At 48.0% G+C, this 20,142-nt stretch overlaps 1 protein-coding gene across 2 annotated transcripts in view; it reads left to right on the forward strand.

Annotated features, from left to right (window-relative positions):
- Positions 1 to 3,754: 3,754 nt before the first annotated feature.
- The window catches only part of FTSJ3 (FtsJ RNA 2'-O-methyltransferase 3), a 282,573-nt gene continuing 266,185 nt past the window's right edge, over positions 3,755 to 20,142 (forward strand). The window contains exon 1 of one of the 2 annotated variants that reach the window (XM_063958469.1): positions 3,755 to 3,775. The gene's annotated coding sequence lies outside the window, so the exon portion shown is untranslated. Of the gene's footprint in view, positions 3,776 to 4,098; positions 4,252 to 20,142 lie in introns of those variants that run through there. The other variant, XM_063958468.1, reaches the window with a different exon arrangement.

Below are 20,142 nucleotides of genomic sequence, written 5' to 3' on the forward strand. Positions count from 1 at the left end.
ACCCCCAAATCTTTTTCCCCTAGGTGTTCCCCATTTAATATGTAGGATGCAAGTTTGTTTTTAGTCCCAAAATGCATAACCTTGCATTTGTCTGTATTGAACCTCATTTTCCATATAGACGCCCAGAGTTCAAGTTTAGATAGATCATTCTGCAAGGACTCCACATCCAATTCTGAATTAATTACCTTACACAGTTTAGTATCATCTGCAAAGATTGACACTGTGCTTTCCAGGCCTATTTCTAGGTCATTGATAAACATGTTGAACAGTAGTGGTATTCCGCTGACTACTGGGGACCAGGTTGAGGACTTCCCGTTGACCACTACTCGCTGTACCCTGCTATCCAACCAGCTGCTTATCCATGTGCAAATAGTTTTTCCTAGGCTAAACTCCTTTAATTTGATCATCAGTCTCCTGTGAGGAACTGTATCGAAGGCTTTTGCAAAATCTGGAAAGACCACATCCACTGCTTATCCTTGATCAAGATTATTGCTCACTTCCTCGTAGAAGCTAATTAAGTTAGTCTGACATGACCTGTCCCTCACAAACCCATGCTGTTTCTTGCTAATAATCCTAGCGGACTGTAGATACTCCTGTATGCCGTCCCTTAGAATTCCTTCCAATATTTTTCCCACTATAGATGTTAAAATAACTGGTCTGTAGTTTCCCGGAAGATTTTTGGATCCCTTTTTAAATAATGGCACTACCTCAGCTGTACGCCAATCCTTCGGTACCATGCCTGATCTAATTGAACTATTGAAAATCAAGTATAGGTGTCGTGCTAGTTGTGAACTAAGCTCCATAAGAACCCTCGGGTGAAGTCTATCAGGACCAGGTGATTTATTCTTAATTTGCCTAATCTCTCCCGGACTACATCTTTGCTTAAACAAGTATCTAACCATGAATCATTACTGTCACAATTGTTGTGCTCTACTCCCACCATCAGTTCTTCACTGGTGAATACTGATTAAAAGAATTTGTTCAGTATTTCCGCTTTTATTTCGTCATTATTTATCAATTCTCCTAATTCATCTTTTAATGGACCTATATTCTCCTTTTTTAGCCTTTTACCGTTTATGTGACACAGTTTCGAAAAAATATTGCTTACCATCATGTTGAACTCTCAATTTGGCCGGGTAAAGGAGAGCAGAACGAACAACCGCTTCAAACAAAGATTTACAAAAAGGTGAGAACTCCTTACTTTTCATCGCTGCTTGGTAAGAAAAGTCCTGGAACAGGAGGAGCCTGTCACCTTTGTAATTCAAATCACAGGATTTTCTGTAAACATCTAACATGCAGACTTTGTGTAATTTAAGACCTTAAAGATGACTGGTCTGGGGGCCAGATGCATCATCACTTGGGAAGTGATAAAATGGATAGTGACAAAGTACCAGCCAATCAGCTCCTAACTGACATTTTCAAACACTGTGACATGGTAGTTAGGACCTGATTGGCTGGTACTTTTTCACTCTCCATTTCCAAGTGATGATGCACCTAGCCCTGGGTCTGCGACGATCAGTCTGACAATCCGGGCCAATGCGATGTACTCTTTCAATTAGCATAGCACCAGATGCAGGTAAACACTTCAATCCCTTTGGAAGCCATGTAAAAACTAAATCCATCAGGTCTTTCTGCTTGACCAACTCGTGAAGACCAATCAGACGGAGGTTATTACAACGCTTTTTGTTCTCGAGATCTTCCAATTTGTTTCGTATCGCTACAAGAGAGGCTTCTTGGGAAGCGATGGTGGTTTTAGCTGCAATGACGTCATCCTCTATATTGGAGATGCGTTGTTCTTTCTCCTCAAAGTGAGCACCATGTTACTTAAGTTGAGCCACTGCCGATTCAATGGCATCCTTTAAGACAGCCAGTTTTTTGTCAAGCAGGGGCGACAATATATTAGAGATCTCCTGGGCCTTGGCCATAGATGCGAACATTATACACAGTGGGATCGGGCACACATCATCTCCAGCAGGGGAAGACAGTGTACTTGATGCCAATGTGGTTGTGGCTCTTGTTTCTCGTGTTTTGGCAGCCGTCCCTCTTCTGCCTCTTCTCTGAGGTTTGGCTACAAATGTATCCATATTAATAAGAGAGGACAGTTGTGGCACAGGTATATAACTTTCCTTTAGGATAATCCTGCACAAAAATGAAAACAGCTGTGTGAAGCTGGTAGCATTGTGACCTGACCAGCAGGAGGCAGTGTGCTGTTGCGGAAAGCTGAATTCCAATATGAGCAGGAATGAAAAATTGGGCTTAATGTAGCACAGCAGGAATGGTTATGTGAAACTAGAAATGTCCCTGCAGTGACGTGTGTCAGAGTGTAAAACAGCCATTGCCAGCACAGGAGTGTGGCCTACACCAGTTCTTGTGAGGCGTGTAGGGGCCAAAGGCTGTGACTGTGAGATGCTGGTCTGCCGTCTCCATGCTCACCTGTGTGTGTGTGTGAAAGCAAGGTGCAGCGTCCCAATCCCCGAAACAGCAACAGAGCAGCGGTATCAAAGAGAACGACGGTAGCGGCAGGATGGCGCCCACAGTGTGACTTCCTCACCGTCGCCACGAGACTAGCACTGTCTGAGTGGCAGTGAGCCGGAGGGGAGCAGAGACCCAAGGATAAGGAGGCGGGATGCCGGACTGCTGTTCCCTCTTCACCTGCTTATGTAGAGGCAAAGGTGTGGCAGCTCAGTCTCCGTAACGGCAGCCGAGCAGAGGGATAGGTCCGCCCACTAGAGGTCTTTTATTAATTTTATGTTTATATTCGTTTAAAGCACAGGCAGTAACTGGGTGTAGAGTAGCCAGTTACCAATAGGGTGAGGGCATAAAATGAGAATCAAGGTGCACTGTGGAGTAGTGGAGTTTGGCTGTAAATATATATGCACAGAGTATTGCAGCAGCACTCTCCTGGGTTGTGTGCCTGGCCTTAGATCCCCTTCAGAGGAGCACCCGGCAGATGCTGCCTGGCCTTAGAGCCCCTTCAGAGGAGTGCCCAGCAGTCAAGATGGCCACGGGAGAGCACGGCAGTCCGTCAGCGGGAGAAGCAGGCTGGCAACAAGGACCAGGGATCCTTACAGGGAGGCCGCTGTCACTCATTGAGGCAGCAGCAGACTGTGATGGCCAGTCAGCATGTTCCCAGCCAGCAGGATGAAGAGGTAAGAGGAAGAAGTAAGATGGCGGCCGCAGGAGCTGGCGTTTCACAAACGCCCAGATTCCGGTGACAGGGAGGAGGTGGGGAGCCAGGAGCGGTGGCCACTTACCCACCGTAAATTCCTACGTGTGCCTAGCTAGATTTAGGGCACCTCACCCAGCGCCAACAGTTGGAAATTGGCGCCAATCACAGAGGGAGAGGACAGTTCATGTAAAAAGCGGCCTGCAGCAAGGTCCGCCCACCGGAACTGCCTAGATTTTAATTTTTATACAGTGTCGGGACACAGAGCTTAGCTCAGACCCCTACATTCCCGCAAAGCTCCACCCCTGGACTCTCATTGGCCTGCAGTTCACTAAATTGTAAAGCAGGGATGGCCATCGGTGGGTGAAACCATCATCGAGGTTGCCCATCAATGGTACCATCGATGATGACCTGACCATCGATGAGTACCCCAATGGCCATGCCTACTGCAAAATGTAGCCCATATGTTACAGCTGCTTACTCCATCTTTTGGGGCCAAACATGGTAAATCAAACAGCTTCATAGAAACTTATGGGGGCTGTGGCTGCTGTTGGATATGAAGGGATCTCAGCGGATATTGGAGGGCATCTGCTGCTGCAGTCCTTCAAGGTATATACTTAACATTTGCTCATATCCTGATTATTTTTTTCGGGGGATGTATCACAAATATTGAATGCTAAATAGTCCCCATACTGACTGTTTTCTCAGACAAGGGACAGCTGGTAGGTGCAAATTGCAAATAAATAATTCCCTGGTTCCTAAGAAGCGTAATTACATAAAGCATCATGCTCTCAGCATTTTCAGTCTACACAGCACGTATCTGCCATTCGCCAAGCTATTTGCGTCCTATGCTTTACTGTCACACCCTATAGATACTGTTGTCTCACATAACACTTTAAAATAATGGTAGCGCATCGATCCTCTGGCCACACATGTAGGAAGATAACAGCAGAACGCCACAACCAACATGGCTACGAAGGGCGTTCGCCATGCAGTGACGTCATCGGTGTGCGCCAGCCCGAATACTGCCAAACAGGCCACGGACGGGGTTCTCCACGTGAGAGGAGCTGGGACGAGTACTTGAGGTGAGTGCCGGGTCTCCCATCCTATATACCGGAATGGGACCCGGGTCGGTGTGTCTGTATAGAGTAAGCAGGGGCTGACGGTGTGTATGGGGAGGTGTGCAGCTGCTTGTTGTTAGTCTCTGATCTGCAGCCTGATGATATAATAAGGAGCTGTCCATCTGCTCTGTAAATAAACGAGGCTGACGTTCATGTATTATCCTGACGAATGGTGTGTATACAGGGGCGGATTGGGAATAAAAAGCGGCCCTGGAAAAATGTGTACTAGTGGTCCCACATGGGCAGCACCAGAGGTGTAAGGGTAGATGCTAGAATCAAGTGGGCTAAGGGACCTTTTCCGTAAAGGGGAGGAGTTACGACGCAAGGGGGAGGAGCTAGGCCAGCGGGATAGTTCCTCTACTATCCACGCCACCAACTATTACCTTTAGTAATTAGGTGGTGAGCGAAGCGAGCCCGCGAGGGTACTTTTCGGGTACCCTGTTCGCCCGTAGCTCCTCCCCCTGGTGATGTAGCTCCTCCCCTCAATACGTCACAAGGTCCCTTCTGCCCCTCCGATATAGAACCAACCGAGGTGTAAGGTCTAGCCATGGGCCATGGCAGCAGCACCCTCCCCCCCAAGACTTTCCAGATAGTGGGCATGTCCAGCATCAAGGGGGAAGTTAAAAAGAAATACAATTAAATATTATAAGCACATTATATGATACACCTTCAGAATTTAGGAAACTATATCATTCTTTAGAAATATATATTTTCTTATTACACAAACTGTATCCCAATCACATTATTATTATTATTATTATTATTATCCTTTATTTATATGGCGCCACAAGGGTTCCGCAGCGCCCAATTACAGAGTACAAATGCACATAAAAAAATAGGAAAACAGTGACTTACAGTTGAAGACAATATAGGACAAGTACAGGGCAACTAAGCATAACTACACCAGTAAACATAGAGATAAGTTCCAGGTGGCCAAAAAAACTGCGGGATCTGGGCAGTTGAGGATTATTAAAGTAAGAAAAGTATAGGCACATGAGGGAAGAGGGCCCTACTTGTGAGAACTATTCACTCAATCTTTTATACAGTATGTCAGCCAGGCAGGCAGAGCATACACTAGATCAGTGGTTCTCAAACTCGGTCCTCAGGACCCCACACAGTGCATGTTTTGCAGGTAACCCAGCTGGTGCACAGGTGTATTAATTACTCACTGACACATTTTAAAAGGTCCACAGGTGGAAATAATTATTTCACTTGTGATTCTGTGAGGAGACCTGCAAAACATGCACTGTGTGGGGTCCTGAGGACCGAGTTTGAGAACCTGTGCACTAGATCATCTGCAATCACAGGCTAAGTGGCAAAGTAATTTTCATATATGCAAATAATTTTGCATCTTATTCATTATGTCTATAAATAGGACCACATGTCCTCAAACAAAACGGGCCCCACGGGTGTGTCGGCCCACCGGGGATCTTCCCTGTAAACCCTATGGCCAATCCGCCTGTGTGTGTATATATATAGCAGTAAGTAATGTGTGTAGACGTTTACATCCCACAGCATAGTGTGATGATGAGCTCACCCTGACTAATGTGCATGAAATATGTCACCCAAGGGGCATAAATCTCCTTCTTATTCTGAGTATAGCGCCTGCAGACTCTGTAGTGTTGCATTTGCTAATAAGCACAATGGTGATACAAGGATGGCTATTAATAAACTTTGTCCCAGATTTGTTAGGCCTTGGAGAGTGATCAATAGCACGGTGATAAAGAACCAACCAATCAGCTTTTCTCTATCGTCCTAGTGGATGCTGGGGTTCCTGAAAGGACCATGGGGAATAGCGGCTCCGCAGGAGACAGGGCACAAAAGTAAAGCTTTTCCGATCAGGTGGTGTGCACTGGCTCCTCCCCCTATGACCCTCCTCCAGACTCCAGTTAGATTTTTGTGCCCGGCCGAGAAGGGTGCAATTCTAGGTGGCTCTCCTAAAGAGCTGCTTAGAGAAAGTTTAGCTTAGGTTTTTTATTTTACAGTGAGTCCTGCTGGCAACAGGATCACTGCAACGAGGGACTGAGGGGAGAAGAAGTGAACTCACCTGCGTGCAGGATGGATTGGCTTCTTGGCTACTGGACATCAGCTCCAGAGGGACGATCACAGGTACAGCCTGGATGGTCACCGGAGCCGCGCCGCCGGCCCCCTTGCAGATGCTGAAGTTAGAAGAGGTCCAGAATCGGCGGCTGAAGACTCTGACAGTCTTCTAAAGGTAGCGCACAGCACTGCAGCTGTGCGCCATTTTCCTCTCAGCACACTTCACACGCTGTCACTGAGGGTGCAGGGCGCTGGGGGGGGGGCGCCCTGGGAGGCAAATGTAAACCTATATACTGGCTAAAAATACCTCACATATAGCCCCCAGAGGCTATATGGAGATATTTAACCCCTGCCAAACTTCACTAAAGAGCGGGAGACGAGCCCGCCGGAAAAGGGGCGGGGCCTATCTCCTCAGCACACAGCGCCATTTTTTCTCTCACAGAAAGGCTGGAGAGAAGGCTCCCAGGCTCTCCCCTGCACTGCACTACAGAAACAGGGTTTAAACAGAGAGGGGGGCACTAATTGGCGATATAAATATATATATAAAGATGCTATTAGGGAGAAACACTTATATAAGGTTGTCCCTATGTAATTATAGCGTTTTTTGGTGTGTGCTGGCAAACTCTCCCTCTGTCTCTCCAAAGGGCTAGTGGGGTCCTGTCCTCTGTCAGAGTATTCCAGGTGTGTGTGCTGTGTGTCGGTACGTGTGTGTCGACATGTATGAGGACGATGTTGGAGGAGGCGGAGAAATTGCCTGTAATGGTGATGTCACTCTCTAGGGAGTCGACACCGGAATGGATGGCTTATTTAGGGAATTACGTGAAAATGTCAACACGCTGCAAGGTCGGTTGACGACATGAGACGGCCGACAAACAATTAGTACCGGTCCAGGCGTCTCAGAAACACCGTCAGGGGTTTTTAAAAAAAAAAAAAAAACGCCCATTTACCTCAGTCGGTCGACACAGACACAGACACGGACACTGAATCCAGTGTCGACGGTGAATAAACAAACGTATTCCTCATTAGGGCCACACGTTAAGGGCAATGAAGGAGGTGTTACATATTTCTGATACTACAAGTACCACAAAAAAGGGTATTATGTGGGAGTGAAAAAACTACCTGTAGTTTTTCCTGAATCAGATAAAATAAAATGAAGTGTGTGATGATGCGTGGGTTTACCCCGATAGCAAATATTGGCGTTATACCCTTTCCCGCCAGAAGTTAGGGCGCGTTGGGAAACACCCCTTAGGGTGGATAAGGCGCTCACACGCTTATCAAGTGGCGTTACCGTCTCCAGATACGGCCGCCCTCAAGGAGCCAGCTGATAGGCAGCTGGAAAAATATCCTAAAAAGTATATACACACATACGGTGGTTATACTGCGACCAGCGATCGCCATCAGCCTGGAGATGCAGTGCTGGGTTGGCTTGGTCGAATTCCCTGACTAAAAATATTTTATTGATATAGAGCATTTAATAGGATGCATTCTATATATATGTATGCGAGATGCACAGAGGGATATTTGCACTCTGGCATCAAGATAAGTGCGTTGTCCATATCTCCCAGAAGATGTCATGGACACGACAGTGGTCAGGTGATACAGATCCCATACGGCACATGGAAATATTGCCGTATAAAGGGAAGGAGTTATTTGGGGTCGGTCCATCGGACCTGGGGGCCACGGCTACAGCTGGGAAATCCAACCTTTTTACCCCAAGTTACATCTCAGCAGAAAAAGACACTGTCTTTTCAGCCTCAATCCTTCCGTTTCCCATGTGGGCAAGCGGGCAAAAGGCCAGTCATATCTGCCCAGACATAGAGGAAAGGGAAGTAGACTGCAGCAGGCAGCCCCTTCCCAGGAAAAGAAGCCCTCCACCGCGTCTGCCAAGTCCTCAGCGTGACGCTGGGGCCGTGCAAGCGGACTCAGGTGAGGTGGGGGGGTAGTCTCAAGAGTCTCAGCGCGCAGTGGGATCACTCGCAAGTTGACCCCTAGATCGTACAAGTATTATCCCAGGGGTACAGATTGGAGAGTCGAGACATTTTTTCCTCGCAGGTTCCTGAAGCCTGCTTTACCAACGGCTCCCTCCGACAGGGAGGCAGTATTGGAAAAAAATTCACAAGCTGTATTTCCAGCAGGTGATAATCAAAGTACCCCTCCTACAACAAGGAAAAGGGTATTAGTCTTCCACACTATATTGTGGTGCTGAAGCCAGAAGGCTTGGTGAGACATAGTCTAAATCTGAAATCTTTGAACACTTACATAAAAAGGTTCAAATCAAGATGGAGTCACTCAGAGCAGTGATAGAGAACCGGAAAAAAGGGGACTATATGGTGTCCCTGGACATCAAGGATTACCTCCATGTCCAAATTTGCCCTTCTCAACAAGGGTACCTCTGGTTTGTGATACAGAACTGTCAATATCAGTTTCAGACGCTGCCGTTGAATTATCCACGGCACCCCGGGCCTTTACCAAGGTAATGGCCGAAAAGATGATTCTTAAAAGAAGAAAGGCATCTTAATTATCCCTTACTTGGACGATATCCTGAAAGGGGCAAGTTTCCAGAGAACAGTTGGAGGTCGGAAAAGAACTATCTAAAGTAGTTCTACGACAGCACGAGTGGATTCTAAATATTCCAAAAATCGCAGCTGTTTTCCGATGATACGTCTGCTGTTCCTAGGAATGATTCTGGGCATAGTCCAGAAAGAGGTATTTCTCCTGGAGGGGAAAGCCAGGGAGTTATCCGACCTAGTCAGAAACCTCCTAAAACCAGGCCAAGTATCAGTGCATCAATGCACAGGAGTCCTGGGAAAAATGGTGGCTTCTTACGAAGCGATTCCATTCGGCAGATCTCACGCAAAAACTTTTCAGGGGGATTTGCGGGACGAATGGTCCGGATCGCATCTTCAGATGCATCAGCGGATAACCCTGTCTCCAAGGACAAGGGTGTCTCTTCTGTGGGGGCTGCAGAGTGCTCATCTTCTAGAGGGCAGCACATTCAGCATTCAGGACTGTGTTCTGGTGACCACGGATGCCAGTCTGAGAGGCTGGGGAACAGTCACACAGGGAAGAAATTTCCAAGGAAGTGTGGTCAAGTCTGGAGATTTCTCTCCACATGAATATACTGGAGCTAAGGGCAATTTACGATGCTCTGAGCCTAGGAAGACCTCTGCTTCAAAGTCAACCGGTGCTGATCCAGTAGGACATCATCATGGCAGTCGCCCACGTAAACAGACGGGGCGGCACAAGAAGCAGGAGGGCAATGACAGCAAGGATTCTTCGCTGGGCGAAAAATCATGTGATAACACTGTCAGCAGTGTTCATTCCGGGAGTGGACAACTAGGAAGATTTCCTCAGCATGAATGAATTCCACCCGGAAAAGTGGGAACTTCATCTGGAAGTTTCCACATGTTTGTAAACCGTTGGGAAAGACCAAAGGTGGTTATGATGGCGTCCCACATGAAGCGCCAGGTCTAGAGACCCTCAGGCAATAGCTGGGACGCTCTGGTAACACCGTGGGTGTACCAGTCGGTGTATGTGTTCCCTCCTCTGCCTTTCATACCCAGTGTATGGAGAATGATAGGAAGGAGAGGAGTAAGAACTATACTCGTGGCTCCGGTTTGGCCAAGAAGAACTTGGTACCCGGAACTTCAAGAGATACTAGAAAGGATCTTGATTCAGCAAGAATCATGTCTGTTCCATGACTTACCGCAGCCGCGTTGACGGGTGAACGCCGGATCCTAAGGGAAAAAGGCATTCCGGAAGAGGTCATCCCTACCCTGGTCAGAGCCAGGAAGGAGGTGACCGCACAACATTATCACTGCTTAGGTGAAAATGTGTTCCATGGTGTGAGGCCAGGAAGGCTCCATGGAAGAATTTCAACTAGGTTAATTCCTACATTTCCTGCAAACAGGAGTGTATATGGGTCTCAAATTGGGGTCCATTAAGGTTCAAATTTCGACCGGTCGATTTTCTTCCAGAAAGAAATTGGCTTCAGTTCCTGAAGTCCAGAAGTTGTTAAGGGAGTACTGCATATACAACCCCCTTTTGATGTCTCCAGTGGCACTGGGCGATCTCAACGTAGTTTGGGATTCCTAAAATCACATTGGTTTAAACAACTCAAATCTGTGGATTTGATATATCTCACATGGAAAGCGACCATGCTGTTGGTCCTGGCCTCGGCCAGGCGAGTGTCAGAATTGGCGGCTTTATCTCACAAAGCCATATCTGATTGTCCATTCGGACAGAGCAAAGCTGTGGACTCGTCCCCAGTTTCTCCCTAAGGTGGTGTCAGCGTTTCACCTGAACCAGCTTATTGTGGTACCTGCGGCTACTAGGGACTTGGAGGACTCCAAGTTGCTGGATGTTGTCAGGGCCCTGAAAATATAGTTTCCAGGTTGGCTGGAGTCAGGAAATCTGACTTGCTGTTTATCCTGTATGCACCCAACAAGCTGGGTGCTCCTGCTTCTAAGCAGACTATTGCTCGTTGGATTTGTAGTACAATTCAGCTTGCACATTCTGTGGCAGGCTTGCCACAGCAAAAAATATGTAAATGCCCATTCCACAAGGAAGGTGGGCTCATCTTGGGCGGCTGCCCGAGGGGTCTCGGCATTACAACTCTGCCGAGCAGCTACGTGGTCGGGGGAGAACACGTTTGTAAAATTCTACAAATTTGATACCCTGGCAAAAAGAGGACCTGGAGTTCTCTCATTCGGTGCTGCAGAGTCATCCGCACTCTCCCGCCCGTTTGGGAGCTTTGGTATAATCCCCATGGTCCTTTCAGGAACCCCAGCATCCACTAGGACGATAGAGAAAATAAGAATTTACTTACCGATAATTCTATTTCTCGGAGTCCGTAGTGGATGCTGGGCGCCCATCCCAAGTGCGGATTATTCTGCAATACTTGTACATAGTTATTGTTACAAAAATCGGGTTATTGTTGTAGGAAGCCGTCTTTCAGAGGCTCCTTTTGTTATCATACTGTTAACTGGGTTTAGATCACAAGTTGTACGGTGTGATTGGTGTGGCTGGTATGAGTCTTACCCGGGATTCAAAATTCCTCCCTTATTGTGTACGCTCGTCCGGGCACAGTACCTAACTGGAGTCTGGAGGAGGGTCATAGGGGGAGGAGCCAGTGCACACCACCTGATCGGAAAAGCTTTACTTTTGTGCCCTGTCTCCTGCGGAGCCGCTATTCCCCATGGTCCTTTCAGGAACCCCAGCATCCACTACGGACTCCGAGAAATAGAATTATCGGTAAGTAAATTCTTATTATAACTGTCATTTTTCAAACACAGCCTGTAACATGACAATTATGAGCTGATTGGTTGGTATTTCATCACCGTACAATTTATCACTCTCCAAGGCTTGATAAATGGGATCCTTTCTGTTACAGTATGTGCAGATTGGCCGTTAATAGCGGGATACATGAAAAGTTTCATTCTGTAAAGGTGAGGCAATCACGAGACCTCCTGTCGTGATCCCAGCAGTTACAATGCCGACAGGCAGTTAAATGCCGCTGGCAGAATACTGGTGCCACGGGCTTTTCTCCCTATGTGGGTGTACACGACACCCATAGAGGGAGAATAAATCCTGTGGCACATGCAGCGAGCCACCATGCCTGCAAGGGGCTTTTAGTGTTCATTCTAGCACCCTGCACCTTTCAAAATCCATGCAGTTCTTCTTTCCTGCCTGGGGTGTCACTCTCTGCTCTGGTGCTTCTCAGAACACTCTGGTCTGTATCTCAGCACTGAAATACAGACCAGAGTGTGTTGAGAAGCACCAGAGCAGAGAGCGACACCCCAGGCAGGAAAGAGGAACTGCACATGTTTTGAAAGGTGCAGGGTGCTAGAATGAACACTACGCTTTCTAGTGCTCGCCCCGCTGGCTGCATACTGGTGGCTGGGATCCCGCTGGTAAAAGGTAAGTATTCCCTGTAAAGAATACTAATCTGTGATAATTCAGAAAATGTGGCTTTATATATAATATATGGTAAAAGTTTACTTCTGCTATATTATGGTCTGTGTTAGGTTGACATACTCCATGTTCTTTAACCATACTGATCATATGAATGTGTAGCTATATTCATTTCTCGTACGTCCTAGAGGATGCTGGGATCACTTCAAGAACAATGGGGTATAGACGGTATCTGCAGGATACATGGGCACTTTAAGACTTTCAAAGGGTATGACCCCAGTTTAGAAGCTGTGCCCAGGCAGACTGGATGCACACTGAGGAGCTGTACTGCGTTTCTCAGAAAGACTTTGTTAGGTTTTTTATTTTCAGGGAGGCTGTGGCAACGGTCTCCCTGCTTCGTGGGACTTAGGGAAGAGAAGTAAGACCTACTTCTGTGAGTTTAAAGCAGGCATGTCCAAACTGCGGCCCTCCATCTGTTGTGAAACTACACATCCCAGCATGCCCTGACACAGTTTTGCTGTCAGAGAATGCCAAAGCTGTGTCAGGGCATGCTGGGATGTGTAGTTTCTCAACAGCTGGAGGGCCACAGTTTGGACATTATAGACCTCATATAAGACTGTCAGAAAAGTAATTTAATTGCCAAGGCACTTATTCCGGACCCCCGCTAGTATAAATATATTACGAAGATAGCGTGGCTGTAGCGCACCATTAAGGGGGCGGAGCTTAGCCCTCATAGCTCACATCCGCGCCATTTTCTCTCCAAGAGCTGTAGAGACGCTGGTCCTTCCTCACACTACTGTACATATAACAGGGTGAAAAATGGGGGGGGGGGGGGGGGGGACCATGGGTTTCAGAACTGGAATTGGGCGCTGGGTTGTGAGCTGGAAAACTCCCTCTGTGTCTAACTGACAGACTTACTGTGGGTATGTCCCCCATAGCCCAGTGTAATGTCGGTGGGTGTTTGGTACACGTATGTTGGCATGTCTGAGGCTGAGTGCTCTTCCCACAAAGTCGGCACCGCCGACTCCTGATGGTACTTTGTACATGTGTGTCCATGTCGGTAGATGTTTTTCCCAATTGAAAACTATATGGGGGATACAGACATGTGCGGGTGGCCCTGTCGGCACCACCAATATCTGACTGGGCAAACATTTGCATGCTAATGTGATGCATGAGGGATATATATATATATGTGTGTATATAAATACACTGCTCAAAAAAATAAAGGGAACACTAAAATAACACATCTTAGATCTGAATGAATGAAATATTCTTATTAAATACTTTGTTCTTTACATAGTTGAATGTGCTGACAACAAACTCACACACAAATTATCAATGGAAATCAAATTTATTAACCCATGGAGTTCTGGATTTGGAGTCACACTCAAAATTAAAGTGGAAAAACACACTACAGGCTGATGTAATGTCCTTAAAACAAGTCAAAATGAGGCTCAGTAGTGTGTGTGGCCTTCATGTGCCTGTATGACCTCCCTACAATGCCTGGGCATGCTTCTGATGAGGTGGCGGATGGTCTCCTGAGGGATCTCCTCCCAGACCTGGACTAAAGCATCCGCCAACTCCTGGACAGTCTGTGGTGCAACGTGGCATTGGTGGATGGAGCGAGACATGATGTCCCAGATGTGCTCAATTGGATTCAGGTCTGGGAAACGGGCGGGCCAGTCCATAGCATCAATGCCTTCGTCTTACAGGAACTGCTGACACACTCCAGCCACATGAGGTCTAGCATTGTCTTGCATTAGGAGGAACCCAGGGCCAACCGCACCAGCATATGGTCTCACAAGGGGTCTGAGGATCTCATCTCGGTACCTAATGGCAGTCAGGCTACCTCTGGCGAGCACATGGAGGGCTGTGCGGCCCCCCGAAGAAATGCAACCCCACACCATTACTGACCCACTGCCAAACCGGTCATGCTGGAGGATGTTGCAGGCAGCAGAACGTTCTCCTTGGCGTCTCCAGACTCTGTCACATGTGCTCAGTGAGAACCTGCTTTCATCTGTGAAGAGCACAGGGCGCCAGTGGCGAATTTGCCAATCTTGGTGTTCTCTGGCAAATGCCAAACGTCCTGCACGGTGTAGGGCTGTAAGCACAATCCCCACCTGTGGACGTCGGGCCCTCATACCTCATGGAGTCTGTTTCTGATCGTTTCAGTAGACACATGCATATTTGTGGCTTGCTGGAGGTCATTTTGCAGGGCTCTGGCAGTGCTCCTCCTGTTCCTCCTTGCACAAAGGCGGAGGTAGCGGTCCTGCTGCTGGGTTGTTGCCCTCCTACGACCTCCTCCATGTCTCCTGATGTACTGGCCTGTCTCCTGGTAGCGCCTCCATGCTCTGGACACTACGCTGACAGACACAGAAAACCTTCTTGCCACAGCTCGCATTAATGTGCCATCCTGGATGAGCTGCACTACCTGAGCCACTTTTGTGGGTTGTAGGGAGGTCAGACGGGCACGTGGAGGCCACACACACTACTGAGCCTCATTTTGACTTGTTTTAAGGACATTACATCAAAGCTGGATCAGCCTGTAGTGTGTTTTTCCACTTTAATTGTGAGTGTGACTCCAAATCCAGACCTCCATGGTTTAATAAATTTGATTTCCATTGATCATTTTTGTGTGATTTTGTTGTCAGCACATTTAACTATGTAAAGAACAAAGTATGTAATAAGAATGTTTCATTCATTCAGATGTAGGATGTGTTATTTCTCGAACGTCCTAGTGGATGCTGGGAACTCCGTAAGGACCATGGGGAATAGCGGGCTCCGAAGGAGGCTGGGCACTCTAGAAAGATTTATGACTACCTGGTGTGCACTGGCTCCTCCCACTATGACCCTCCTCCAAGCCTCAGTTAGATTTCGTGCCCGGCCGAGGTTGGATGCACACTAGGGGCTCTCCTGAGCCCTTAGAAAGAAAGTATAGTTTAGGTTTTTTATTTTCAGTGAGACCTGCTGGCAACAGGCTCACTGCAGCGAGGGACTAAGGGGAGAAGAAGCGAACTCGCCTGCTTGCAGCCGGATTGGGCTTCTTAGGCTACTGGACACCATTAGCTCCAGAGGGATCGACCGCAGGCCCAGTCCTTGGTGTTCGGTCCCGGAGCCGCGCCGCCGTCCCCCTTACAGAGCCAGAAGCTAGAAGAGGTCCGGAAAAACGGCGGCAGAAGACATCAGTCTTCACCAAGGTAGCGCACAGCACTGCAGCTGTGCGCCATTGCTCCTCATGCACACTTCACACTCCGGTCACTGAGGGTGCAGGGAGCTTGGGGGGGGCGCCCTGAGCAGCAATAAAAACACCTTGGCTGGCAAAAATACCACAATATATAGCCCCAGAGGCTATATATGTGGTAAATACCCCTGCCAGAATCCAGAAAAAAGCGGGAGAATAGGCCGCGGAAAAGGGGCGGAGCTATCTCCCTCAGACACACTGGCGCCATTTCTCCTTCACAGATCCGCTGGAAGGAAGCTCCCTGGCTCTCCCCTGCAGTCTACACTACAGAACAGGGTAAAAACAGAGAGGGGGGGCACTAAATTTAGGCGCTATATATATATATATATATATATATATATATATATATATATATATATATATATATATATATATATATATATATATATACATATACATATATATATATATATATATATATATATATATATATATATATATATATATATAAAAAGCAGCTATAGGGGACATAACTCAGTTAGTCCCTGCATTATATAGCGCTGTGGTGTGTGCTGGCATACTCTCACTCTGTCCCCCCAAAGGGCTTTTGTGGGTCCTGTCCTCATTCGGAGCATTCCTTGTGTGTGTGCGGTGTGTCGGTACGGCTATGTCGACATGTTTGATGAGGATAATGATGTGGAGGCGGAGCAGATGCCTTTAGAAGGGATGTCACCCCCTGCGGGGCAGACACCTGAGTGGATGGGCTTATGGAAAGTAATGAGTGCACGTATAGACTCCTTATATAAGAAAATCGACGACATGCCAAATGTGGGACAGCCGACTTCTCAGCTCGTGCCTGCCCAGGCGTCGCATGGGTCGTCAGGGGCTCTAAAACGCCCGCTACCTCAAGCAGACCCAGATGTCGACACTGATACTGACACCAGTGTCGACGACGATGAGTCTAACCTGATGCCCACTAAGGCCATTCACTGCATGATTGAGGCAATGAAAGAGGTGTTACACATTTCTGATATAAATACAGGTACCACTAAAAAGGGTATTATGTTTGGGGAGAAAAAACTACCCGTAGTTTCTCTGACGTCCTAGTGGATGCTGGGGACTCCGTCAGGACCATGGGGAATAGCGGCTCCGCAGGAGACAGGGCACAAAAGTAAAAGCTTTAGGATCAGGTGGTGTGCACTGGCTCCTCCCCCTATGACCCTCCTCCAAGCCTCAGTTAGATTTTTGTGCCCGGCCGAGAAGGGTGCAATCTAGGTGGCTCTCCTAAAGAGCTGCTTAGAGTAAAAGTTTTGTTAGGTTTTTTATTTTCAGTGAGTCCTGCTGGCAACAGGCTCACTGCATCGAGGGACTTAGGGGAGAGAAGTGAACTCACCTGCGTGCAGGATGGATTGGCTTCTTAGGCTACTGGACACCATTAGCTCCAGAGGGAGTCGGAACACAGGTCTCACCCTGGGGTTCGTCCCGGAGCCGCGCCGCCGACCCCCTTGCAGATGCCGAAAAGTGAAGAGGTCCAGAAACCGGCGGCAGAAGACTTTTCAGTCTTCATAAGGTAGCGCACAGCACTGCAGCTGTGCGCCATTGTTGTCAGCACACTTCATAGCAGCGGTCACTGAGGGTGCAGGGCGCTGGGGGGGGGCGCCCCGGGCAGCAATGATAGTACCTTATTCTGGCTAAAAATACATCACATATAGCCCCTGGGGGCTATATGGATGTATTTAACCCCTGCCAGGTCTCAGAAAAACGGGAGAAGAAGCCCGCCGAAAAGGGGGCGGGGCCTATTCTCCTCAGCACACAGCGCCATTTTCCCTCACAGAAATGCTGGTGGGAAGGCTCCCAGGCTCTCCCCTGCACTGCACTACAGAAACAGGGTTAAAACAGAGAGGGGGGGCACTTATTTGGCGATATGACTATATATATTAAAATGCTATAAGGGAAAAACACTTATATAAAGGTTGTCCCTGTATAATTATAGCGTTTTTGGTGTGTGCTGGCAAACTCTCCCTCTGTCTCCCCAAAGGGCTAGTGGGGTCCTGTCCTCTATCAGAGCATTCCCTGTGTGTGTGCTGTGTGTCGGTACGTGTGTGTCGACATGTATGAGGACGATGTTGGTGAGGAGGCGGAGCAATTGCCTGTAATGGTGATGTCACTCTCTAGGGAGTCGACACCGGAATGGATGGCTTATTTAAGGAATTACGTGATAATGTCAACACGCTGCAAGGTCGGTTGACGACATGAGACGGCCGGCAAACCAATTAGTACCTGTCCAGGCGTCTCAAACACCGTCAGGGGCGTTAAAACGTCCTTTTACCTCAGTCGGTCGACACAGACACGGACACTGACTCCAGTGTCGACGGTGAAGAAACAAACGTATTTTCCTTTAGGGCCACACGTTACTTGTTAAGGGCAATGAAGGAGGTGTTACATATTTCTGATACTACAAGTACCACAAAAAAGGGTATTATGTGGAGTGTGAAAACTACCTGTAGTTTTTCCTGAATCAGATAAATTAAATGAAGTGTGTGATGATGCGTGGGTTTCCCCCGATAGAAAATTATTGGCGGTATACCCTTTCCCGCCAGAAGTTAGGGCGCATTGGGAAACACCCCTTAGGGTGGATAAGGCGCTCACGCGCTTATCAAAACAAGTGGCGGTACCGTCTCCAGATAGGGCCGCCCACAAGGAGCCAGCTGATAGGAGGCTGGAAAATATCCTAAAAAGTATATACACACATACTGGTGTTATACTGCGACCAGCGATCGCCTTAGCCTGGATGTGCAGCGCTGGGGTGGCTTGGTCGGATTCCCTGACTGAAAATATTGATACCCTTGACAGGGACAGTATTTTATTGACTATAGAGCATTAAAGGATTCATTTCTATATATGCGAGATGCACAGAGGAATATTTGCACTCTGGCATCAAGAGTAAGTGCGATGTCCATATCTGCCAGAAGTTGTTTATGGACACGACAGTGGTCAGGTGATGCAGATTCCAAACGGCACATGGAAGTATTGCCGTATAAAGGAGAAAAAGACAACGTCTTTTCAGCCTCAGTCCTTTCGTCCCCATAAGGGCAAGCGGGCAAAAGGCCAGTCATATCTGCTATGGGATAGAGGAAAGGGAAGAAGACTGCAGCAGGCAGCCCATTCCCAGAAACAGAAGCCCTCCACCGCTTCTGCCAAGTCCTCAGCATGACGCTGGGGCCGTACAAGCGGACTCGGGTGCGGTGGGGGGGGTCGTCTCAAGAGTTTCAGCACGCAGTGGGCTCACTCGCAAGTGGACCCCTGGATCCTACAAGTAGTATCCCAGGGGTACAGATTGGAAATTCGAGACGTCTCCCCCTCGCAGGTTCCTGAAGTCAGCTTTACCAACGTCTCCCTCCGACAGGGAGGCAGTAGTGGAAACAATTCACAAGCTGTATTCCCAGCAGGTGATAATCAAAGTACCCCTCCTACAACAAGGAAAGGGGTATTATTCCACACTATATTGTGGTACTGAAGCCAGACGGCTCGGTGAGACCTATTCTAAATCTGAAATAGTTGAACACTTACATACAAAGGTTCAAATCAAGATGGAGTCACTCAGAGCAGTGATAGCGAACCAGGAAGAAGGGGACTATATGGTGTCCCGGGACATCAGGGATGCTTACCTCCATGTCCCAATTTGCCCTTCTCACCAAGGGTACCTCAGGTTCGTGGTACAGAACTGTCACTATCAGTTTCAGACGCTGCCGGTTGGATTGTCCACGGCACCCCGGGTCCTTACCAAGGTAATGGGCGAAATGATGATTCTTCTTCAAAGAAAATGGACGATCTCCTGATAGGGGCAAGGTCCAGAGAACAGTTGGAGGTCGGAGTAGCACTATCTCAAGTAGTTCTACGACAGCACGGGTGGATTCTAAATATTCCAAAACCGCAGCTGTTTCCGACGACACGTCTGCTGTTCCTAGGGATGATTCTGGACACAGTCCAGAAAAAGGTGTTTCTCCCGGAGAAGAAAGCCAGGGAGTTATCCGAGCTAGTCAGGAACCTCCTAAAACCAGGAAAAGTGTCAGTGCATCATTTCACAAGGGTCCTGGGAAAAATGGTGGCTTCTTACGAAGCGATTCCATTCGGTAGATTTCACGCAAGAACTTTTCAGTGGGATCTGCTGGAAAAATGGTCCGGATCGCATCTTCAGATGCATCAGCGGATAACCCTGTCTCCAAGGACAAGGGTGTTTCTTCTGCGGTGGCTGCAGAGTGCTCATCTACTAAAGGGCCGCAGATTCGGCATTCAGGACTGGGTCCTGGTGACCACTGATGCCAGCCTGAGAGGCTGGGGAGCAGTCACACAGGGAAAACATTTCCAGGGAGTGTGATCAAGTCTGGAGACTTCTCTCCACATAAATATACTGGAGCTAAGGGCAATTTACAATGTTCTAAGCTTAGCAAGACCTCTGCTTCAAGGTCAGCCGGTATTGATCCAGTGGGACAACATCACGGCAGTCGCCCACGTAAACAGACAGGGCGGCACAAGAAGCAGGAGGGCAATGGCAGAAACTGCAAGGATTCTTCGCTGGGCGAAAAATCATGTGATAGCACTGTCAGCAGTGTTCATTCCGGGAGTGGTCAACTGGGAAGCAGATTTCCTCAGCAGGCACGACCTCCACCCGGGAGAGTGGGGACTTCATCGGGAAGTATTCCACATGATTGTGAACCGTT

Source organism: Pseudophryne corroboree, chromosome 3 (assembly GCF_028390025.1).
Source record: "Pseudophryne corroboree isolate aPseCor3 chromosome 3, aPseCor3.hap2, whole genome shotgun sequence".
In the NCBI taxonomy this organism is placed as follows: Eukaryota; Metazoa; Chordata; class Amphibia; order Anura; family Myobatrachidae; genus Pseudophryne; species Pseudophryne corroboree.